The 19,496-nt window shown below is 39.4% G+C and overlaps 1 long non-coding RNA gene across 1 annotated transcript; it reads right to left on the bottom strand.

The window, feature by feature from the left end:
- Positions 1-12,411: 12,411 nt before the first annotated feature.
- Positions 12,412-17,595, bottom strand: LOC128854303 (uncharacterized). Its single transcript, XR_008453330.1, has 3 exons — positions 17,459-17,595; positions 14,600-16,014; positions 12,412-13,812 (listed from the first exon to the last, which is right to left on the bottom strand). It is a non-coding gene; the product is annotated as an uncharacterized LOC128854303 (long non-coding RNA).
- Between the last annotated feature and the right edge of the window lie 1,901 nt (positions 17,596-19,496).

Below are 19,496 nucleotides of genomic sequence, written 5' to 3'. Positions count from 1 at the left end.
GAGAACTCTGGCACTGATCTTATCTTAATTTGCAAATGTAAATTGAAAATATCTTTCTCTGATGCTATCACAGCTTTATCTATATGTAGATTTCTAAAGAATTCAAGTTCAAGGTACATGACACCTTGATGACAGCTTTCCCACACAGTGAAATCTATTGCATAATACAGTAATCCGAAGAACATGTTCATGCAATAGTTTTTCATCTACTCATTTAATTTCACAATATTAATATACAGCCCATAGCAAATTGTCAGTTGTGGAACTGGATCAAAATCCAGCCCTCAAGCTGCCGTAGTTTTGATTCTGGAAAAAATTTAAAGGTTTTACTCAAAAGTAAAATCACAGGAAAATATTATAGTAGAAACAAAAGACCTGACAGAAAAAGGAAAATAAAAAGCTACAAGCATTGCCAGGAAAATGCCCCACAGGGTCTTCACTCCAGTGCTTCTAGAACAGGAGGGAAGATAAGTTACTATGGGAAAACAGCTTCTCCAGAGAGAAAATAAAATCATGCAAATAAATCAGAAACAGAGAAATACTCCCAAAGTACCTGCACTGAAAAAGGACACAAAGAAGTCAAGCCTGTTTTTTTAAGTCACAGAACAGTCAGAGGGACAGCCTGTGAATCAGAGGGAGATCTCATGAACTGGAAAATATGAGTATGAGATAACAGTCACTTATTGATTAGGCTATTATCATTTAAGAATTTGATCCAGGGTAGGAAAAGACACAGTTGAGTCCAGCCTTTCACATATGTCACTACTTACTGTCACCACTCATGAGGCTCAGGTGCAAGAATTCAACATTTTTCTGAAAATTATCTAACAAATTATGAGCTTGGTTACCTTAGAGGAGAAGGCAATCCAAACATATGTGAGGACTGAAGAGTGCTTGGAAACGTGGAATTTAGGCAAGAGCTGGTAGTGTTGATTTACATAAGAAATCTCTAGCCCTAGTACCTTTAAACATGCCCTACACAGATTTGCCCAGAAACTTCAGCTTTTTGTGAGAGGCCAAAATTTTTTTCCCATCTAAAATATCCGTTAGTTTGATATTGTGAACTGGATTGGTTGATGGTTACTGTTTGTATTTTAGGATTGGATCAGTTGAGAAGGGAACAACAGATGACTACAAATAATTTTTAAGTAACCAACAGATGTACTTACCAGTAAGTAAGTACATAGTAAGGCTTATGACCTGGAATTTTGTTGCTATCCACCTACGTATCATTTGAGGACAGGTAAAAGAGCTTACTTCCTCAGCAACAGGTTAATGACATTTTGGAAATGTTGAAATAAAAATTATTATAAGTATAATCAAAGTTAAAAACCATGCATTGTTCTATTCTAAGATAGGAACACAAGAAAGCAAAGCATGGTAAACAAGTAAAATGTCCTTAAAACAAAGGGATCTTACAAGCCTCTGATACAAGAGCAAAGGTTCTACAATAGTTTAAGTTCCGTGTTTGCTGATGTCCACATCAGAAACATCAGGGATCAGCTCAACGCATTTGAAGTGGCTGATCACAATCCTGTTAACTGTTATATAGAATGTGTGCACTACGTAAGAGTCTGAATTTAAGCAGGCCTCATGCTTTTAAGGAGAGGGTTGGCTCCACAAGCAAGATCCGGCTCCTCAATTCATATCCCCGTTGAAAGTACTTTTTTTTTTTCTTTTTTAATGAAAATTAACAAGAAACTTTGATTCTTTTGAAACATTAAATTCCAGAAGAATTTAAATCACTAGATGGGATTTCTGCACCTAATTCCAATTCAGACAGTAACAGCTTGATGAAGACCTACATGCACTTTTTGTTTCATAAATCTTTGTTACTGCCCATGTCCTTTCATGCTGTCATTTTCAACTTACATGTAGATGCACTTCAGTGATTGTAAAACCTTCTTGAGCGTGTTCAGTATCTTCAACAATCTGTAGCACATAGGTCCTAGACTTGTAATTGAATCAGCATGGTAAACTTTTACTTCTCTCTGGATCCTATTAAAGTCAATCTTACTATAACAGCCCTGTTTCCAAATACAGTACAAGTGTATATCCAAAACAATGATCAGATAGTGAGCTTAAAAATCAGAGAAAGTACTTTCTCACAGAACATATAATTAAATTGTAGACCTCACTGATACAGGAGGCTTCAGGACAAAAGTAAAAAAGACTTCAGATAGAACCATGGACAATACATCTGTCAGCAACTATTAAAAACAGTGGTGCAGACTGAACCTCTGGCTGAGAAAGTACCTATGCCCCTAACAGCTGGAAACTGGGAGGGTGTTGTAAGAAAATACAGTGCTACAATTGGCATCCATTAACGTCCATGCTGGAGACAAAATACTGGGCCAGGAGGACATGTGGTGTGACTCAGCATGGAAGTCATTATGGTTAGTAAGAGAACAGAAACAAGGATTCTCGAGTGAGAGGTCCTTGCATATATATAAGACAACCAATACAAGACATTGTTGCTAATCTAAATAATCTTCTGGAAGGAATAAGTGAGGTATCTAATGGCAAATTTGCAATTTCAAGGGGATTCCTGTTCACAGGCATGTGCTCTTTCCTTCAGTTCTGTTCAGGGATAAGGCAACAGTCGGAAAGACAACAACTAGTGGTATGAAAACAGATAATTGCATAAAATTGCCACCTCTCTCCACCCTTTGTCATTTCGGAGGTGCTAAGCTTATGATTCCAGACCATAGCAGCAACCTGAGGAAGAGTCACTGCATGTAGCACGATTTGTCTGCAGGCCGGCAAAGGCTATGGGAAAGTTTACAATTAGCCCCACCATTATTGGCTGCATGGTCCACAGTTACTGCTGTGGAAGAGATACCCTTTCAAAAACAGATAAAGGATCTAGTTGGCTTTTCCTTCATCTTGCTTATTGGCCACACCTCCAGCTAAAGTCAATACGAAGAAATGGGATTGTAATTTACCTGGGTTTTCTGAGCAGTCCCCTCTTTCACTGTTCAGAAAGATAGAAGGTAATTTCATAGGACGTGGGACAGGGTAGAGAGAAACTTCAGTGCTGATGACTATTTAGCTTCAGAGTGTCCTGGAATAATTCAGTAATGCTGTGTTCCAAGAGGCATTAAGACACATCTGTGCATCTCTCAATAATTACGTTACAGAGAAGGCACGTCTACAGTGTTGGAAAAATCACACGTTACAGATGAAAGTTAACAAAAGCACTCTGATCACAAGTGCAATAAACATGGTAAGATATACGCTGTAGTCAGTATTTCCTGGCTATAAAGCAAAGCATCTATGTCTATTGTACACATTATTTGCCTAACAGAATACTTGAGAGACACGAGAATTCTGGATCTGCACATTATATAAATCAGATAATACTCCATCCTACTTCTTCGAAACAGCTTTTCTACTACATCAATTCCCTTGGCCATATCTGAATGTGATATCACAGCTCTCTCAGAGCCAATGGCAAAAATGTATGAAATGTAACAACACAAATTACTTCAGTGGAGAGAGGATGTTAAACTGACAAATTAGACAAACAATAAAGATTTTGTAGGCTTCACTCCCAATTATAAGAATGGCTGAATGAGCAGGATGGGAGGAACCAGAATGTTATGATACTCCAGCTTGCCTTTCTGCAATTACAGAGATGAATCTAGATGAAACCGTTCTGCTGTCTGTGGCTTTAATGAAGACCACTTGCCTTGCCTAATCAAAAAACCAAAAAGTATCTATTTGAGAACTAAAAATATCTTGGTTTAATGACGCACATAGGCAGAAGTTTATAAGTGGGTAAACTTCCTTGCTGCACAGCCTCAGTGCACCTGTGCAACAGCTGGATTTAATTTATCGAGGACTGTATTTTAGAAGCCATTGCCGGATTTTGTGCTGGAAACTGAATAGTGCCCCATCCAGCCATGTTCCAGTCCGCAAACTACTTTTAACATTTCAGTGAGGGTAGAACAATTGTATTCTGTGGGTTACAGAAATCCAGGGATGATTTATGTGTTGTTGGGAGTTTAAAGAGGAGAAAAGAAAACAGGCAAATTCAGTCAACAATGAAACAATCTAACCATTTGGTCTAGTGCAGTGAACAGAACACATAACCTTACCAATCAATGTGATTAATATTTGTGCTAGATTCACTACAGAACAGATGTGTACAAACAGGATTCTGATCAATACCAGCTAAATGAATAATATTCACTTTCAAAAGAAATAAGAGCTCTACTTCCTCTATATCTTTCAGCAGTTACATATTTTAATGGTCAGTGGCAACAAACATACAGATTTAAACATAAAGATCAAATACTCTGCCCAGGGGTTGAGCACAAATAACTATTAGCCAAATGACATAACACTAAGTAAGGCTCTGAATCCTACAGACTTTCCCAGCAGCAATTTAGGAAACCTATCTTTGGACATACTTTTTTTTTTTCTCTCCTCCCTCTCCAGTCACGGGTAAAATCTTGATACCGCTGACCTAAGTGGAGCCATGTTTTGAAACCATTAGCCTTACCATACAAATCCATCTGTTAAACATATGGTATGAGATCATACCCTGATCTCATACCTTCTTAGGCACAATATCAAACTCATGTTGATCACACCCAAAGCATGTAGAGGAAAGAATCTGGATGTGACAAGACCACCTCAGAGCCACTGCTTCACCATGAAAATGAGTAGAGCTGTCTTTCCCAAACTTTAAGAAGTCAGGATTTTCATGAAAGATCACAAAAATGTCTTGCCTGCTCCGTAAGCTCTGAGACTCTGCAACACTATTCCTAAGGCTAAGGGTTGGAAACAGGACTTCTTCTCTCTTCTAATTTTGAAGCCACTCTACTGGCATTGAAGATCACTAGACTGAAAAGTGAAACATGTTGCAATGAAGTTAATCAAAATTATTACTGAAAAAATAAATGCCTCTTAATATTGTGAATTGATGGTCAATTTAGAGCCACATGGAAAAGTTATTCCACAAACAGTGAATCAAATCTAGTGAGCCTTTCCACCCATATTCAGGTGCTAACGTCACTCTGTGCTCTTAGAAAGCATCTTAATGCTACTTGGCGATGTTCTACTTTATATGATTGGGGGAGGATTTGTTTTCTTGACCTTCCATTTCCATCAGCCACAGATCAACATCCTGTCTCACCTTCTGGCTCAAAAGATACCTGATATAACATGAAGCTGCTCCTCAGGAGGGGCTGATGAAAACATATCCCACAAGCCCTGACTTCCCACTGGTTAGACATCCAGCTAGGGGCGGGACCCTGCATTGTGCTCCTTATGCTCCTTGGGGCATAATTATGTATGACCTTAAGAGCCATCACAAGCACAGAAATTAAGAATCCTCCTGAGTCCTCCTGACCAGGACCTAGCTCTGGGAGAAGCTCTGCTTTAGATCAAACAGGTCATTCAAGGCTGAATGAAGTGGGAACACTTGCTTTTCATTTTAATGAGTGAGAGGGAGGAAAACTAGCTGCAGTTGACCTGAAGCAAGTGTTTTTTTCTAAAAGTTTTGCTGAACTGGAAAATCAACTTTTCACAAAGCCCCTAATCAACACAGGCTTTCATGTTAAATGCAGGTGGATAAAACCCCCTATTGTACATTACATTCTCTACCCCTTAGAAATACTATTATTTTCTTCCTTTGTTCCATTTTTTCCCTGGAATTAGCTTTCCTTACACTAAACTGAAAGTTTGAGCTCAGACCCTTAGAGGTGCGAGGTGAGTCTCCTAATCCCATAGTGCAGTCAATGTATGGAGATTAGAAAATCTTCTCATTTCAAAGATTTACCAATGAATTTCAGTTAATCAAATGCAACAGAAAGATCTCATTCTGCATATAAATTAATGCTTAAAGGAAAAGCAATTTACCAGAAATGTGCATTTGAAAATACAAAATAAGCAAACCCCTGACCCTCTGCCTGAGTAAAATAGCAGATCTCCAAGTTGCCAAGGCTGTGGCGTGAGAAGACAAAGTCAAATTCCCGCAGTGTGAGAATGTGTGTGTGCCAATTACATCTGGAAACACACAACTTGTGGTACTATTTGGAGGCTGAAGGTTTCACCACAATAGAATGTGAGAGTGTCTTTCTGTTAGTGACAAGCCCTTTCATATGTCCTTGCAATGAAAAGAAAGGAATGCCAACACACCAAGCCACTTCTGCATCTCCTGTCACCATATTTTTCTTTCCCATGCTCATCTCAGCCAGCTGTTGCATTGCCCCAGCTCATCTTTATTTGAACAGCTTGATGGTATTCCGGAGCAGCAAGGCAGCCTTTGAGGCAATTCCCATCCCAATACATGGCTCTTGCCAGTCTCAGCCATATTTCATCATAAAGATTTACAGGGACAGACAAACAGCTGATTTACAGACAGAAAATTGGTGGATGGTAGAGCTCTACAAGTAAATTCAGGCTCCAAATTCCATTTATTTGTGTTTTAGTTCTTGTTAAATTCTATTCAAAGCAAAAATTAATACTTTTTTATAACATGATTTCTCTAATGACAAGCTCTGCAGAAATTCCCAGAGGAATGGAATTTCAACACAGCTTTCTAGAAATCTCATTCTTAAATGGCAGTTCTGTTTCTTCATCTCACCTGGGCTTTCAAGTTACTACAACTCAACAACTAGTAATTTTGACAGACTGGGTGCTCACTGTATTTCACCATGTATATGACCTCTATATTACTTGTTATTTATTTGCTCAAATATTTAACTTAACAATACCCCTGAACGGTTAAGAAGTGTTATTAATTTCCCACTTGAAAAACAGGAATTAAGCACAGAGACATTAAGGACCAGATACCCCACTCCTTCTTTGCCAACCCCACTATAAAAGGCAAAGTCTGAACACAAGCATATAATGCTCTTGAGGTGAAATTTAGATTCTCAAATCTGAGCACCTCTTTCACAAAAACACTGCCTGGGCAAAACATTTGTCAGCAATCATATTTAAGTGCCTGAAGTTTTTCCACTATGCTTGCACAGGACTGCAACTTTCTCATTAGAAAATGGAGTTTTTATTCTCATCTCATGCAAAAGCCTGTTTGGGAATTACATGAGTCCTTAGCCTTAAAATCCGTTAAGGAACCTGAGTGGAGTCAAATCACGCTTCCTATATTGAGTTCAATACCAAACAGAACGGGCTTTCATTTTAGCATCAAAGGAACTATGCTTACATTTGGTAAACCCTGCAAAATGAAACCATAAATAAATCGGCAAGTTTGAATCACGTGAACAAACCTCTAGATGAAATCTATTCTCAAAAGAAATGACAACAGAGATGATTCCTAAATGTGACAAAGTCCAGAGTAAGTTACAGCATAAACCCAACAAAATCTAATCTCAAAGGTGCATTTGGGGAAAAACAATGGTGACCTTTCCAAAGAACATTGCCAATATACAAGGGCACATCTACATGCTCTGGGCTCACACCTATTTCTGGGGAAAATTCCCAGTGAATTTTGCAATAGCAAGTGTTAAAATCACAGCTCTGCCTTCTGCACGCATGCCTTAAATAAAGAGTACTAATTTAATGTGCTTCAGGTTCCACCTATACAATTATGTAACTTCTATGCCCAGTGTTGCGCTTGTCAAGTGCAATGAAAATCTACTGCAAGAACAATTCAATTTCAAGTTCATATTGCAAAGGAGATAATGACAAACAAGTAAAAGGATGACTACAGCATTAAAAGACACATTAAAGTGCATTCCCAGTGTTGGAGACCCAACTACTACTGCAGCATTACATTTAGCTCTGTTTGTCCAGAATAAAAAGCAACTGAAAGTGAAATGCAAAGGGAGGAACTCCTTCACTAAGACCTCTGCCTTATCTAAATCTTTTATATTTGGTCAAATTTATTCTTAAATGCAAATTTTGTGGTTTTGCTTGGTTTTAGCTCAGAGGGAGGTACAAGGGCCATCTGAGTAGAACTGGGATGGGGCAATGATTGCTTTGAGCTGCAGCTTTAGGCACAGAAGAAGTCCTGTCCCATGGAAGAATAAAAGAGAACAAAAAGCCTTCAGTCTCAGAAAGCACAAGGCTGCATTATCCAGAGGGTGCAGGTGCTGTAGAGGTGGAGGCATAAGCAACGTTGATTTTCTGGCCACAGGAATGTGCAACAGCATGTGATACTGACCCAATGTGCTTGCCATCATGTTGTTCCTTCCCAAAACAGGAAACATAAATCTTGTAGAAAATTACTGCCAGTCTGAAGATTATATACATCTACTCAAGCAATTACATTCAATATTTAAAAATCTTTATCAGCATTAAGAAAAGCATATCAATTTGTCCAAGTCCTCACTCTTGCCAGAAGTCACAAAGCTCACGTTCTCAGCTGCAACCCTTGCTCTTATCGCTGCAGCCACTCATCACACTGTAGGTTGAGTTATGATGGATATAACTTGTTTTGGCAACCACCAGCCCATATCATTGTGCTTCCTATGCAGCTGCTCATAACGCTAGGCCTCTCCACAGCGCCGAACCTTCAATCAAAACAAATTGTTTGTTTCTTTCTGACCACAAGAAGTAGTCTGGTTTCATCGTTTGCTTTGGCTACGCTGCCTGAGTAAAAACATGCTATAATGCTAGGAACTCCACACAGCCCTCTCCAGAGCTAACGCCATACGGTTGCAGTTTACAATTCTGACTGACAAAGCAAAATAATTCATAACCACTTTTGAGGCCACGGCACTCATGAATTAACCTTTCTTTGTACGCTTTATTCACCCATTGAACTCCTACACGACTGTGAAGATACTCACTGAAGGGTTTTGAAGGATGGCATGAGAAATGGTTTTCAAGGATGGCATAGTGCACAATGTGGGGATACTTGAGCGAGTAAGGGAATGGAAAGCAACTCAGCTGGGCGCAGTATGGTGCTCCTCAGGCACCAATTCATTCTGTTCCCAGCACCCAAGCCCCCTTGGCTCACACCAAGCTGCACTGCAGGGTAGGCATGTCCGGGGGAAGCAATCTGTTTTCACTCGTCTGACAGCAGGTCAGGAACAGGAGGAGAAATAATGTTTGGAAACTGTATTTTCCAACTTCATGCTCCTCCTGGCTGCTGGAAGAGCTATCCTGAATCCTTCTCATTCTTCATGCTCTGCTTGCTAACATTGCTGCCTTTGTCCTCCAGATTCCCCAGCTCCCTGGCACATCTCCTCATCGTAAAACACAGTCACCAGCAGAAACTTGTGATAAGCCTCAGCATGATTCCAGTCTAATGGCTAACGGAGACAGAAAAACTATACTTGACTGGGACAAATCTGTAAATTTAAACCCCCATCTTTTGTATTGCCTAACAATATGTCAGAAGATCGTAACACAGTCTGAAAAAGGGTAACATACTGTGGTTTCCTGAGACCAGGAGGACTGGAGCCAGCGACACAGGAGATGTCATCCCTTCCCATGGTCTTCTTTTCTTTCCATGCCCCCTTCTTGCTGCCACACATCTAAATTTAGGCTATAAACTAATTTTTATTGTAAGGGGCATGGGATTGACTCTTTTGAGTATCTTAGACACTGTAGGAACAGGGCATCTAAGCAAAAAATGTTTATGTGTATTCATCTTTGATTTTGTAATCAGTTTAGTCCACTAATTTGTTGCAGGGATTGGCTGAAACAACATGCCAGAATTTTTGCTGCCTCTCTGCCATAAAACTGACAAGCATAGGTTTTCTGTTTTTGTTTTTACTTCCTTTCAAGTGTAATAACTTCCCTTTTCATAAAATGCCAACATATTCTTTTAAAACTGTCAGGCTGCCATCAACCTGCTCATGATCCAGTGCCAGGCCATAGCCAGACAAGATGAGTTACAAGGTAATATTTTCCCTGCCAAACAATACAAAGATATTGGCACCTTTTTCACGGCTGCAAATCAGCTCAAAAGGCCACAGAAATCAGAAACCCAAGAATCACTTCTTCCTCTTTTTGGTGTTTGCCTTGTGAGGAAAGCAGTGCTCTGCAAGGAATCTAATGTTTTCATTAACAGCATGTTGGCTTCTTCCCTCTCTCCAAGACTTTTCCTCCACAAAAGTCCTGGATATGATTTTAATGAAATTGATGATACCCTCCCCTCCTCCAAGTTACACACTGAATTCCCGAAGACTGGTTTCAAGGAAATGCTACTCCCAAGATGAAATACAAAGCAGCTGCACAACTTTGGCAGGGGAGATCGCACAAATGCCACCAAAAAATGAAGTGAAGTGCTGTCTCAGGCTAACTGGAAGCGTATCAGTACTTCTATTCAGGATGGCCACGCAGCAGTGGGGACTGTCACACCATGTAGAAATTATAGTACAAAAGGTCACAGAACTGGAGGATTGACCCCATTTTTTCCACATGACTGACATTGAAAATGAAGCATTTCAAAGTCCATCACCAGGTAAATTAATAGTGTAGTCAGAGTCTTAAGACAGATCTTTAAAGCAGTGGTAGCTTCGTGTGATTTTGAGACTAATCCTATGTTCTTTGCTGCTGCAGTCTCTCCAAATTCTTTCTGCTTTTAAATTAATTATTTGAGATGTATGTGGCTAGTACAGAGCTTCTGCCTCCTACCTTCAGCCTTCATCAGGATTTCAATTGATTTCAACACATCAACCTCTTAATTTCATAGTTTTGAAAGGGCATCAAGATTTGTGATGAAAACAAGCTTCTCCATGCAGTGCTTACGATGCCCTTAACCTGTGAAATGCAGAACTGGCAGCCTTGCACACGCAGAGAATGGGTAGGGATTGGAAGATTATCAAGTTAATGTTGCTGGGAGAATCTTCTTTTTTCTTTTCTGTTTCCCCACAGTTTTAATTGTATGACATAAAGTATTCAATCAGCCTAGCAATGTTAGTGCATCAGTCCTTCCTCATACCAATTTATCGAGCAGTGTGGTACTTAGGGTGCCAAGCTGAGAAAAGTTATCCTGGACTCTGACTGAAGTCAAGCTGGTTTTCATTTGGCCTACATAGCACCACAAGTAACAGAGATTCCTGGAGCCAAACTCTGCCCTCAGCTCAATGTGGACAACTCCCAGTTTCCAGTAAGGTAGAACAAGGGTAAATTAAAGGCAGGATTTACAACCACAGTAGCAAAACAGTTAACATTGCCAAGATTTATTCCAAAACTGAGATAGCTGCACACTTTGGAAATGAATCCAGCAATTAAAGTAGTAAATATTTTTTTTTTTCACAAGAACAAGCATATAGGGATATGTTATCAATTATTTGCTGATAATGCTGTGTTATGGGGTGATAATGGTATGTTATGAAGCGATAATGGTATGGAGGAAAGGTGAAATTTTTTTAGAACTACTTTTTGAAGTCAAAATGTCCTCTTGAATGCATTAGGTTAACCAGCACAGTAATGATATATACTGGTATCACTGATAATTACTTGCTATTAGAACAAATATGCGTGTATATCCACACAAAGTACTTGTAAAAATATCCATACAAGAAGAGTAGTATCAGACACACATCCTTTTTTTAAAACTTAGGGTATCATCAGAATGTAGTTGGCTTTAGGCTCTACACAAGCTACTTAACAACACACAATAATAATTTATTAAAGGATTTGGGCAAGGTGTTATTTTTGGGAAACTTGAATAAGAATTTACAGCAGCAGGTTACAGCTCCCCAGACGGGTCAGGGTACATAAATCCAGTATTCAGAATTCTAGTGTTTGCATCCTGTAATCTAAAGCAAGGTATCATTAGAAAGGTAATGTTTGCAGTCATGTTAGAAATCACAAACCTCGAAGCATGCATTATGAGAGAGATGGTAGCTGAATATCAAACAGTAATTTCAAGGTATGAAGTTCGAGACAAGCACACAGATTATAGCAAAACTTTCGCAATACTGCAGCTCAATCATTACAGATGCATGAAAAGAATGATTAATGAAAATAAAAAAGAGAGAAGTGACACAGCTCACTGAAAGCATGAAGCGATTTGGGAGTTTGTCTAGTTCTGCTTAGGAAGCCAAATGAACCACTCACCAAGAGAAAATGATATCCAGTAAGGAAAGGAAACCAGATGAATACACAATTTACACACCATCTAGATAAGAGATATTTACCTTCAGATAACTTTAAATTCAACTACTGAAATCAAGTATTTCCGGTCTCCAAAACTCTTCTCACTTAGACCAACATCTTAATAGCTCTAATCCATGTAGGTGGAGATGGAAAAAAAAAAAAAAATCAAACAGAACAGAACTTGAGGTACCTTACACTCCAGCTTGATCTGTTCCTGGATACACAGCAAGATAAGGTACATTCAATAAGGAAGTCCTCAGGCAATCTTCTGCCTGTAGAGTACTCCAAACAAAGCAGTCCTCTTTTCTTTGCTCACTACATTTCATTTGAAATATTTTACTAGAAAATGGGATTATATTAATAAGAAATTTCCAGGGACAGTCGCAATTCGGTTGCACTCCAAAACTCAGTGCAAAGTACTAGACATAGAAATTATGATGGAGAAACAAAATTTCCACTCTTAAATTTATATAGTATAATTACTAACAAATCTACTAAGAAAAGCATTTAAAAAAGATTTTAGTGGTTAAGCAGCACCTTCCTTTCTGATGACTTAATGCTATTCTTCACATCAAATCCTACCTCACTCAAGAGTTGCTTTTGATATTAAAGGGGAGCCTGTAGTATGAAAGAATATTAAAACTGATATAAAATCTTATTTTACATGCTTTACAAGGCAACTTTAAAAGCAGTAAAGGTTGCCTTGATGTTATTGGAACCCAGTTTTTTTGGCAGTATATGAAAAGACTTTAAAAGTCTTATTCATCTGGAAAGCAACAACATACTGGCCTAAAACTTGCCAGTGAATGATGTAAACCAAATGAAAATGTAGCCACTGGATCTCAATGGGTCAGGAATCAGGAATCAGGAATCAGCAGCAGAATCATTCTTGATCCCTTCAGCTAATCTCCATGAAATGGTTATTATAATCCTGAAGAAGTCAGAAGAACAAAGCATCAACAACCCTATTTTGCACTTTGTGCCCACAGTCCCAAGATTTTTTGACAAAAGCAGAATGTGTCGTGGAAGAATGTGGGGCAGAGGTAAAGGAGGCCTGTATAGTATGCCATATCAATGAGCTCGCCATCTCTTCTTCTAGGTGAACCCCATGTAAAGGGACCGCTGCTTTTGTGTCAAAGCTGTAATAAATGATAAAGCATTTAACATGCAAAATAACTGACTGACTTAAAAGACTAGCTTTATAAAAGACTAATCTAACTCCCCAGAAAAGGACTGGTTCCTCTTAGGAAGGGACTTTTTACAAAGGAATGTAGTGATAGGACTAGGGGGAATGGTTTTAAGTTGGAGAGGGGCAGATTTAGACTAGATATAAGAAGGCATTTCTTCACAATGAGGGTGGTAAGGCAATGGCACAGGTTGCCCAGGGAAGATATGAGTGCCCCATCCCTGGAGGTGTTCAAAGCCAGGTTGGTGTAGTGTCCCTGCCCATGACAGAGGGGTTGAAATTAAATGATCTTTAAGGTCCCTTCCAACTCAAACCATTCTATGATTCTATGATTCTATGATTCTATGATTCTATGATTCTATATACTGGCATTAATTATGGACAAGGATCTAGGTGCTGTATGCTCACAGAACATAAATTTGGTTTTTGCATCACAGGACTTCCAATTAAAGAGGTTGAGAGCAAAGACGTAGATCAAAACAGACGGATAAAGAACAAAAGATGGACAGGGACAAAGGAGAATAACAACCTTGTGAAAGTACCTCTAACAAGCTGTAGACAAAACTTCGTCCGTAGGCATTTTTGCAGAGCAAAAGCTGAAGAAAGATTTTGAAGGAAGATAATATATTATTTTGTATGACTAGAGAAGGATCCTCTGACATAAGAACAGCAGCAGTAAAAGGGAAACTTGACATTTTCAGCATATGGCAATGCATCTTTTTAATAGTCTTCACTAAAATAACTCATCAGATGTCACCAACATACCTTGAGCACATACCTTGATACTTATAAATTATCTTTATTTGTTTTGACATTTCAGCCTTTACTATTTACATACTCTTTAGCATTAATGTTCAACCAATCTGGTTTTATTTTAGTATGGAACCCTTCATTAACACTCTAAAACTTCAAGTTTCCTCAGAAATGTCTTCAACATGCAATCTGGGTGACAGCCAGGCATGAAAAGCCACTTCTAACTGAAAAGTATTAAAAAAATGGAATGGACTTTGGAATGGGGAATACGTAAATTCAGTTGCTTAAGTCTTATGAAAATACAACATACAATAAGAGTAGATGGTGTGCCACTGGGAAAAGACTTATGTAGGTTGATAGCCTAATCAACATTTCTGTCATGGATGCCCTCTCACTCATATCATACTGATGCATAAAGCAGTGCTTTGAGTTACATTCACATGCCAGTTCCAACATTCACTGTATTTAACACATCTGCCTTAAGGAGGAAAGAGTCCCATCTACCTCAATCCCCCACCTCAAGCACCCTACAGCTGGGAGGGGATGATTTTCTGTAACGTAACTGGGAGTGTGAAAAGCCTAAATATGACTTGAAACATTTAGCTAGTAACTTTTAAGAAAGTATTTTACCTTTAATGCGCATCTGATTTCCCCTCATACTCTATTAGCATGGCAGAGCTGACAGCAACATGGTGGTGGCTCTCTCCACTTCAGCTCCAAGGGTAGTCGTAAACCTTTCCAACCATGTTTTGCCCTGGGTCATTTTCTTCAAAGAGAAAATTAAAAAAGAAAATAGAAAAGGCAAAACAGAGGACAGCATTACCACTGTCCTTTTCATTCCTGCTGCTGACCAGGAGTGAGGATTAGCTTCCTTTCAGAATTCCTCTAGCCTTTAGCCTTTGTAGACCCAAAGACAAATAATGAATTTTTGCTTGTTCCTCTTCCTGGGGGTTTAAAACACAACCAGACTTTAGGAATTACACCAACAGGGTGAGAAAGTGTTCTCACAACTAAGTGCCTTCATTGCATTCTTTCCCAGCATTCATGGGACAGAAAAAAAAAGCCAGAATAAAGTGCCTACCCTGCCACACCTGTTCATTATTAATTACATAGTTAATCAAAGTGCAAAGGCCACACGACCTAATTTAAGCAGAAACCTGGACACAAATCCTACCCTTTTTTTTTTTTTTACAGTTGATATTCCAGGGGTTTGTATGTGTGGGTAATCAGAAGCTGTCATTTTCAGGTTGTGCAGATCAGCAAAACTCAAAACTGACATATTTGACTTGGGAGGAGGAAAGGTGAGAATGGTGAATGGCAGGAGCAGGTTAAAAACTAAACACCTGTCATATTAAATGGAAAGAAAACTGCTATCTGCCGAAACTCTACTAAGCAGAGTCTGACACACCCTCCCTTCCCCCTATGGAGACCTTGAATTACAGGACATTTGCTATAATAAACAGAAAAATACTAGGGAACCCAAACCAGGAGTCCAGCTGGGCAGTATATTGCTGCTCTCTCCCCACGGTGACAACCCTTCTCCCCAGTGCAAAGAGCAGCGCTGCCAATGAAGAATTTATTATTTGCGTAGCCAACCTCCTTTCTCTCCCTTGGTAGCACCAAAGCTGGGAGGAGATATTTGTTGTGCTGTTTGTGCCTATGGTCCCCATGGGAGGTGCTGCTTCTTCCTTACATTGGGCACTGAAAACAAAATGCTTTGCATGAAGTGCACAAGTTCTTCAAAAAGCTTCACAGAGGGTAAAGTGTAGGCCAGTCGTTGGGAAGAAACACTCTGGAATATACATTAAGAGTTAGCGTACAGGGAAAGAGGGAAGTGAGCAATGTCCTTGCTCCTTTGCTGTCCTTTACTTGCAAGACAAAGAAATTACAGTAATGCTGTCACCATTTGTGCAAGGTGAAAAAACATTTCTTACCATCCTGAGTCTCTAAATGACCGTCTGAAGAATGCTTCCCAATGACCAGCCCAAAGGTGCTTACCAGAAGCAGCTGGGGAACTCAGGACCTCACGCGTGCCCAGGACAGGTCTAACATGGGAAGAAACAGGATTGCCATGTGAGTGCAGGGCATGCATTCACTCCTTGGAATTCAGCCTATTGTCTGCCGTGTTTTGTGGCTAGCTGATGAGAGAGTATGGCCACAGTTCTCTTGCAACACATAAAACAGAAACAAGACTAATGGCATTGTAAGTATTACAGCATGGCAAAGGCAGTAGGAAAAGGGAGCGAGATCTACAATTACTTGACATAAGATGTCAGATCCCAGCTTAGGAAATTACTATGTGAGAACACGCCACATTAGACCAAAGAAATGTCTTAAACAATATCCTGCCTCTGATGGTATCCAGCAGCAGATGCCTAGGGTAGGTGCATGAGAAACATAGCAAGAATAAAGCAATTCTCCTTGAGATATTCCTTCGCAGCTCAGCAATGCTGAGGACTATGGGAAGGGGTAGGAGATGTAGAAAAAAACATCATATTTCTGCTGATGTGCTTCACAGACCTGTGTGAGCCACCATCCTTGGGTGCCTACTCTGGCTTGGCTTGCCCTCCTTCCCCCAACTTTTTTTACCACTCTTTAGACTCAAGTACACCTGGAGAAGAGCTGCCTTGCAATGCCTATGAACCATACTTCATACAAACAACCCTCATCTTGGATGGCCTTCAACAAGATCCACAGGAGAAATTGCAGGCTAAATCCCATCTTCATCTCGAAAAGGAAAATGAAAAAAGGAACAACTCATATTCTTCTTCTGCATGCAAAACCAGACGGATGATAGATAAACACCCTCACCATGTAAGCTCTCCCCACTTTTTCTGCTGCTAGAAAAATAAAGGAACCTAAAACAATTTTTTTTTTTGCGACTTTTTTCCCTTGTATACAACATCAATAGCATAGAACAAATTCAGAAAGTAAGCTGAAATATAGCAGGTACAATGTAAGAGCTACTACTGCTGCATTTGCAAGAACTAAACGATCTGACGATCCGTTAGAGAACTAAGAGAGCACATAGGACTGGGAGGCCAGCCAGTGCCTTCCGTGTGCAACCTCAATATACAATAATTATTTTAATTTTCTTTCTTACAAACAAATCAGATTTTATTTGAAGAAATAGTCCTAGGAATTAACTGCAAGTATAAGCCACAGCCTTAGCGTAAACTACTCGCTTTTAAATGATTTGTATACCAGTATCAAAGGTGCATGCATGCAGCTGAGAGTTTGAGCAGCTATAATTTTTCAAAATTTGGGCTGGTCTCTAAAGTCAGGCTAAAATGATAGTTAATCCATATTAAGTACAGTTTGATTATTTGTTGGTTGGTTTAAAAAAGCATCAACCATCAGTTTACTAGCTTAAAAGCCTCAAAGAGAATGTAGTTTAAAATCTGATACTAAACAGCCCAGCCATAGTCCTGATGCAAAATACAGTACTACAGATGACACACTGGGAAAAATAAAACAAAATTAACATACCAATGCTTGTGGCTGGACCACTATACCATTACTGGCATTTTGCTTATGTAGTGATTCCATTGGTGTTTTGCATTACATGGCAAAACCATAGGTTCCCCTTCTAAGAAAAGAATTGCTTAAAGTGCCAAATGGTACATCTGGAGAGAAGGACTGCCAGCCTGCAATGATGAAAAAAAAAAAATTACAAAAAATGAATTTGGTTCTTGCTGGTTTCTAAATGATGATGCTCCTCACAATAATTCCTGTTAAGAATCATATTTTGGTAAGGTATTCTCTAAAGCTATCAGGCTGGAAAGCATCTTTAATCCACTATTCCATGGCTTCTTATTTTTTTTTGTCAAATCCTGTAGCTGCAGGGACAAAGGCTGCAGTTTTGGTGAGATAACACAAATTATTAGTGCTTTTCTTTAGCTTTTTAATTATAGTATTACATTGCCTTCCACTGTCAGAGACACTGTCAGTCACAGCATTTGTTTGATCTTCAAATGAAAGATGTAAATTGAAACCTTCTGCCTTATAGTGTGGATGTAGTATAATATGGTATTTAAGGTTCAGAGAAACACACCAGAGAAAACAGGTAGAACGGACCTATTATTTCATACATGGCCCATTATAATATGTTTCCTGAAGTATATTACACTGCTACTGTATTGAGCCTAGTTGGTCCTTCCAAGCACAGACTTCTGCTAAGGTTACTGCACTTATCAAGCTCTTTACTGGCAGAGGAGTACCTGCAGGTGGGACCTTTGTGTCTCTTGTCTACTGCTACAAGGTCCTGGGCGGCTAAAAGTCTCCAACTGTGGAACTCCGAGCAGAAACCTGAGGTGCAGGGCACCCTTCCGAAGTTTTTAATTCAAGTAGCTTCAAAACATGCCTCCTTTCCAATGGTGTATGGTTCCTGACATTTCCACACAAAGAAAGAAAAAAAATCCCAAGCATTTTAGCCTTTAGAGACTCAAGTATGCTCAGAATGATACAACCAGTGGCCAGATCTGCTATGATTTAACTCCAGCAATATAAAATGTAACTCCTATTAGCAGAAGTAACGTAACAGATGTGAAAGATGCTACTGCAGCAAGGCACACAAGTAATTCATAGTAGGTTCAAGGTATCACCAAACACATCTGCTCCAGCAGACAAGACAGGGATACAAAGATACCTTGGAGCAAGGCTTTATGTTGCTAAAGCTGTGCCAAACCACCTAAGGACACAACCGTGCGAATCTGCAGCCATTTCAGAAGCTGAAAGAGTTCCCTGGTTTTGAGGTCTGTAACAGTCCCTGCATTACAAAAGGCCATCCAAAGAACGCAGATGAGTTTTTTTCTAGTAAAGGTAATGATTTTCCAACCGCTAACTTGCGCGATTCAATGGTTCTAGGCATGCTCTCTGTAAGTTTTGGAAAGAGACCTACATTATAGATTCAGAGCAAGAGTTCCTTAAATCATTGCCCAGGAGTTGTTCATAACCAGTTTGAAATAATCTGTGGATCATATTAAATACTTAGTGGAGAAAAAAAGGTGAGGCTTTTTCCAAAGAGTATTTCACACCAAAAAAAAAACCCCAGAGAGCAAGCAGAGATAACTGAGATAGGGTACATAATAACGCTGTATGAATGCTTTAGGGAGGAGACATTGGTGCATGAGACAATGTAGGTGCAACACAGGTAAAATACTTGGAATCATGTAAAACGTTAAGGGTTATTGTTACCAGCTTGCACTGCTAGGTTGTGGCTGAGAGGAGGAGGAGGTGAGAAGACGTCTTTCAGGGTTACATCCCTTGGATGCTGCCTTTATGCAATTAAATTACTTATCAGTAAGAGCGAAGACACCGATAGAGCTGCCTTGGTCAGACTGCTGGTTCTGAATGACACATGTTCAGCCACACTTTGCCTGCTTCTCTGCCCATTTAGGCATGTCTAATTGTGTTACATATGCCCCTTCGTCTTTGCTGGGTCGATAAACTAGTCCAGGTGTTCACTAGATAATTACCTTTTCCTGTACTATTAATGAACATTTGAAAATAGAATTAAACCCATACA

The sequence above is a fragment of the Cuculus canorus genome, chromosome 1 (assembly GCF_017976375.1).
Source record: "Cuculus canorus isolate bCucCan1 chromosome 1, bCucCan1.pri, whole genome shotgun sequence".
Classification (NCBI taxonomy): Eukaryota; Metazoa; Chordata; class Aves; order Cuculiformes; family Cuculidae; genus Cuculus; species Cuculus canorus.
Note: the sequence above shows the minus strand (reverse complement) of the source record. Positions and strands in the feature narration are given on the sequence as shown.